The 6,170-nt window shown below is 42.7% G+C and overlaps 2 non-coding genes and 1 pseudogene across 2 annotated transcripts; all 3 read left to right on the top strand.

Annotated features, from left to right (window-relative positions):
- Nucleotides 1-331: 331 nt before the first annotated feature.
- Nucleotides 332-516, top strand: LOC130283538 (U2 spliceosomal RNA). Its single transcript, XR_008846730.1, has one exon. It is a non-coding gene; the product is annotated as a U2 spliceosomal RNA (small nuclear RNA).
- Nucleotides 517-1,919: 1,403 nt separating this feature from the next.
- LOC130283748 (U2 spliceosomal RNA) lies at nt 1,920-2,029 on the top strand (annotated as a pseudogene).
- A 771-nt stretch (nt 2,030-2,800) lies between these two features.
- LOC130283685 (U2 spliceosomal RNA) lies at nt 2,801-2,982 on the top strand. Its single transcript, XR_008846798.1, has one exon. It is a non-coding gene; the product is annotated as a U2 spliceosomal RNA (small nuclear RNA).
- Nucleotides 2,983-6,170: the final 3,188 nt, after the last annotated feature.

The following is a 6,170-nucleotide window of genomic DNA, read 5'->3' as shown; positions in this document are numbered from 1 at the left end:
AATTGTTTTAAAAATGCCATCTGGAAAGTTAGGAACATCTTACTTTTTAAACATGATTTTATTGATGTTAAAAACTGTATAAAGCTGGCCCTGAGTGAGATGTACATCTACTACCTGAGAGACAAGAAACAGCTGGGGGCCAGTGAGGAGGCATCCATGTGGTGTCTGCCTTTATGGAATGAAATAGCAATATAAACTGTTTTTATGACATTTGTATAATGTTTTATCCTGCCATTTTTATTTTTCTCCTTTTATTACTGGTTTTATTATTTGTATTTTAAAACTTATGTAAACCAGTTTTATGTGAACCTTTTATTATATTGCATTTTAAATTTTGTTCAATAAAATTTTGTTGAAACCTTATCTGTTCTTATCAGTTTAATATCTGATACGTCCCCTATCTGGGGACCATATATTAAATGGATTTTTGAGAATAGGGGCCGATTTCTGTGGTATTTCAAAGATAAAAACAAATGTTTCCGGCCATCCGTTGCACTAATGGATAGGTCATCGGCTCGCTGTCTATGTCCCGCATCAATATAGACCAAACTACAGAGGGTTAGGCTAGTCTATTGTGCACCTAATGTATCAAAAGGCGCAAGGCCCTTGATAAATTCTGTGCACAGACTTTGAGATCTATGCTTTAGACTGTATTTAAACCTGCTCCAACATGGACTGACATTTCGGCATACTTTCAGCCGATGCAACTTGTCGCTGAAAAGTCGCTTGTCATATATTCAGCACCAATTCATAATGTTCTAAAAATCCTCTAGAGCAAAAGTCGCAGAAATGTCGCACATATTTGAGTTGCGACTTTCTGTGCGACAAATGTGGACAGGAAAAAACAGTCTAAATCCTTTGATAAATGTCCCCCAGTGTCTCCACCTGCTGGCGGTATTGAATAAGCATTGCTGCAATGATAGGGTCTGAATAAGATGAAGAATAAGAAGAAAAATAAGAATAATACGCAGAGAAAAAAGGAGGAAGGAAGAAAAACATGTAAAAATGGAAAAAAAATTAAGAGGAAAAGAAGGGAGAAAAAGGTGAAAACGGGTTTAAAAATGAATTCGGCGAAGAAATATATATATATATATATATATATATATACACATATATAAATGTATTCTCCATTGAGATATTGCTTAGCACCGTGCTATGATGTCACTCAATACCACTGACATCGCGAGATGTAAACAACATCTCACCTTTGCTGTGTATGTGACCATGGAGATGGTGATGTCGTCTAGAACCTTCAGAGAAGCAACAGGAGATTGTTGCATCCATCTAGAACCCTTAGAAATATTGTGCTATGATGTCACTCACTTCCACTGGCATTGCAAAGTGTAAACAACAACTCACCTTTGTTGTGTATGTAACCATGGAGATTGTGATGTCACCTAGAACGTTCACAGAACCGACAGCTTTATGAGAATCAGCACTGCCATGAGCAGAACCATCACCGCCATAGGTTGTCAAATAACCCGGATTTAACCCAAACAAGTGAGTCCAATGGGATGCAGGCATGTCCTCTATCCTTACGGCTTCCCGTGGCTGTTGGTTTGATACCGTTTGGGGACAGCCAAGGAGGCATCTGCAGGCAACAAAGGTAGGTGTGTGCTTGTGTGTGTGTTTCCTATGCAGATCCTAAGCCCAGTGTCACATGCAAGTAGGAGGAGTAAGAAGGGTTCCTGGCAAATCCGGGTTATGGATTGCGTTTAAGAATGCTCCATCAGAGTGCAATGGGCTCCTGTCTTGCTGCTTAGCAATAATGATATGGGTTTAGGGTCTGCTGTGTGTACTGGTGGGTGACTGCCACCCAGCCAGAGTGTGTATGGGAGGCTGGCCAGCCAGCCTCCCTTCCTGCAAGCAGTGATAGTGCACATGAAGGGGACATTGTTGGGCCTGCCCCTTTCACGGTTATCGCTTCTCGGCCTTTAGGCTAAGATCAAGTGTAGTATCTGTTCTTATCAGTTTTTCATGCTGGTGTACCGTAACGCCGGTATGGGGCTGGTGGGGATGGGTGCTGCATGGAGGATGCAGGTGTACCAGGGCTTTCCGGGGCTGGTTCTGAGGAATCAGCTCGACGGCTGCCCCGATGTGACCTGTTCCCTCCGGGTCTCGCCATGAGGCTGAGAGGGTCTAGAGCCGAGGTACTTTTGTGCCTCGGGGAGTGGTGACCCCGAGGTGCCGAAACTCACTGGGAGGTTAGACTCACTGAGTTGAAGCACGGGCACCATAATCTCTTCACCTTGTGGCACTCACCTCTTGATTCCCGGCCTTCTGGCTAGGATCAGAGAAATTTTTATAGATCCGGCCGGATGTCCGGGCAGTATATCTGCACACATTCACTTATTTATTTATTTTTTTGTCTCACTGTGTCACTTTTTGCGTGTTGTGTGTTCACAGGATTTGTCAGGATGCGGTAGCCCTTCTGGGTGTCCCTCCTGGCGGTCTAGGGGAGGTGTGTGTGGCCATTAGGTTCCGCACCTCCCTGCAAACACCCCGGGTACTCCTGCTTGGCAGGGTACCTACCGTAATCGGCTCTGCGGGCAGATACCTTGGCTAACGCCAAGGGGGATGCCGGGAGCATTTGTGGTCCCCTAGTAGCTTCGGCGAAAAGGGACATTGAACCTGGAACCTCGCAGGTACCTTTTGGTCCGGAGGCGAAGGGTAAGGTTTGTTGGGGGGCCTCTCTCCTATCGGAGAAGGGCTAGCGATAGACCGCATCCTTTGTGCACGTTTTTTTAGTGTAACACGTTTGCACTTTTTCTTGCACTTTGGGTGAATCGAAAGCACGTTCCTCGGCTTTAGATATAAAAAAAAAATAAATCTGTTCTTATCAGTTTAATATATGATACATCCCCTATCTGGAGACCATATATTAAATGGATTTTTGAGAACGGGGGCCGATTTCGAAGCTTGCTTCCGTCGCCCTATGCATTGACCAGATATGGCAGTATCTTCGGGTACAGTGCACCACCCCATTACAGTGTTAAAAAGAAAGATTCCTTGTTTCATTGCTACTTGCTTGCTGGCTAGCTAGTCCTGTGAGCCTTGCTGCTGCTGCAGCCGAAAAACAAAAGGTGGTGCTGATTGTGTCTGTTGGAGCGTCCAGGCACAGGACTTCTGCTGCTGCTGAATAAATGGCCTCCTTAATTGGATCATCTCAGCAGCCAGCACACCTGTGCAGGTTGGACATGACATGATAGGTAGCTGTCTTGTAGCTGGTGGGTGCTTAATTTTCCTAATTGACATACATGGGGGTCTCCTGGCTGTACACACAGGTGTGTCATTGCTGTTGATTGCCCATGCATTGGTTCTGTGGTATTGCAAAGATAAAAACAAATGTTTCCGGCCATCCGTTGTACTAATGGATAGGTCATCAGCTCGCTGTCTATGTCCCGCATCAATATAGACCAAACTACAGAGGGTTAGGCTAGTCTATTGTGCACCTAATGTATCAAAAGGCGCAAGGCCCTTGATAAATTCTGTGCACAGACTTTGAGATCTATGCATATATATATATATATATATATATATATATATATATATATACACACACACATAGTCCCAAAATAATGCAGCACTACTTATCTAGTCCAACAAACAGTGGTGGTGCCAGCATCCAAAAAAAGACTCGATCAAAGTCCTCCATAGACAGAAACCAAAAACAGGCGCAGCACTCCGAAAAAACAGTGTGATTTAATATCTCATGTCAGCATTACAACGTTTCAACTCCTCCTGGAGCCATTTTCAAGCATAGTGATATGCAAACACCACAGGGCTTTTATGCCCCAAACAAATAATTAGTGCAAATCAATTCATAAAGTGCCAATCATATAAACATCATATAAAAATATAAACAGTGCGTTACATAATTATATAACACATAGTGCATCAGTGTAGGTAAAGTGCTATGGTGCATATAGTGCATAAGAATCATACAGAAAGTTAAAATACAGCTTGAAAATACATCTCAAGATATGATTGCATATAATCATACAATCATAAACACCTGTGTATATAATAAACATCATAAGATAATACATACTGCATAGTGAGGAGGAAACATCCACCTGCTCCATACAATGGCGCCGTAAGCGTGGGCTACTAGCTATTGCGCCTGCGCGCACAGGCTGTGGATACTTCCGCATACACACTCGCGGTCATGTGACTCACCCGCTCACGTGATCCGCTACCCCGGCAACGGCCAACGCTATCTGCGAGGCAGTATACAGAGGCAGCCGGAGCACGATCGCAGGCGACAATCCAGGCCGCGGGATGTGTATATATAGAAATGAAGGAAACAAGAACACAGGTATCAGTAAAGAAGATGGCACAAACAGGACCATGGATTAAGATGCCACAACATGGGGGTCACAAGGCGCATAACAGAGTAAGAGAAGATTGGGAGCAAAAAAATTTTTTTTTGAAAAAACATAAAAAAAACACAAATAATAATGAACAAAAAAGTAGAAATAAAAATAAATATAAATAAAAATAAATATAAATAAATAAATATAAATAAAAATAAAAATTAAAAATAAATTTATATTTATTTCTACTTTTTTGTTCATTATTATTTGTGTTTTTTTTATGTTTTTTAAAAAAAAAAATTTTTTTTGCTCCCAATCTTCTCTTACTCTGTTATGCGCCTTGTGACCCCCATGTTGTGGCATCTTAATCCATGGTCCTGTTTGTGCCATCTTCTTTACTGATACCTGTGTTCTTGTTTCCTTAATTTCTATATATACACATCCCACGGCCTGGATTGTCGCCTGCGATCGTGCTCTGGCTGCCTCTGTATACTGCCTCGCAGATAGCGTTGGCCGTTGCCGGGGTAGCGGATCACGTGAGCGGGTGAGTCACATGACCGCGAGTGTGTATGCGGAAGTATCCACAGCCTGTGCGCGCAGGCGCAATAGCTAGTAGCCCACGCTTACGGCGCCATTGTATGGAGCAGGTGGATGTTTCCTCCTCACTATGCAGTATGTATTATCTTATGATGTTTATTATATACACAGGTGTTTATGATTGTATGATTATATGCAATCATATCTTGAGATGTATTTTCAAGCTGTATTTTAACTTTCTGTATGATTCTTATGCACTATATGCACCATAGCACTTTACCTACACTGATGCACTATGTGTTATATAATTATGTAACGCACTGTTTATATTTTTATATGATGTTTATATGATTGGCACTTTATGAATTGATTTGCACTAATTAATTGTTTGGGGCATAAAAGCCCTGTGGTGTTTGCATATCACTATGCTTGAAAATGGCTCCAGGAGGAGTTGAAACGTTGTAATGCTGACATGAGATATTAAATCACACTGTTTTTTCGGAGTGCTGCGCCTGTTTTTGGTTTCTATATACACACACATATATAAATGTATTCTCCATTGAGATATTGCTGCTGCATCCAGGACCCTTAGCACTGTGCTATGATGTCACTCAATACCACTGACATCGCGAGATGTAAACAACATTTCACCTTTGCTGTGTATGTGACCATGGAGATGGTGATGTCGTCTAGAACCTTCAGAGAAGCAACAGGAGATTGTTGCATCCATCTAGAACCCTTAGAAGTACTGTGCTATGATGTCACTCACTTCCACTGGCATTGCAAAGTGTAAACAACAACTCACCTTTGTTTTGTATGTAACCATGGAGATTGTGATTTCGCCTAGAACCTTCACAGAACCAACAGCTTTATTTTATTTTTATTTATTTATTTATTTTTTATTTATTTAGCGCCTACAGATTCCACAGTGCTTACAATTGATAAATCTCCCCCTATAGCCTTTCAGTTAAAAACTGACAGGTACCCATTGGGTTTTGACTATATGACAGGGAGATGATGTTGTATGCTGTAGGGGCTGGTCAGAGATAGTGACAATCACTCAGAGTGTTGGGCTTAAAGCAGTACTGCAGCCTAATAAAACTTATCCCCTAAGTATCTGACCGTGCGGGGGGGGGGGGGGGGTTCCGAATGCTGGGACCCCCACCCTCTCCTGTATGGGGCCCCAGCTCTATTGCAGCTCTCCCCACGTAGGAGGCGTGTCGGCCGCAGCATTATGCCGCCCCCGATATGCCACACCCCACCTCTCCCTGCGGATAGGGGATTGTGGTTTCTCCTGTCACAAGCGTTTCTATTCCA

This window comes from Hyla sarda, chromosome 7 (genome assembly GCF_029499605.1).
Source record: "Hyla sarda isolate aHylSar1 chromosome 7, aHylSar1.hap1, whole genome shotgun sequence".
NCBI lineage: Eukaryota > Metazoa > Chordata > Amphibia > Anura > Hylidae > Hyla > Hyla sarda.
The sequence above is the reverse complement of the archived record's forward strand: the minus strand, read 5'-3'. Positions and strand labels throughout refer to the sequence as shown.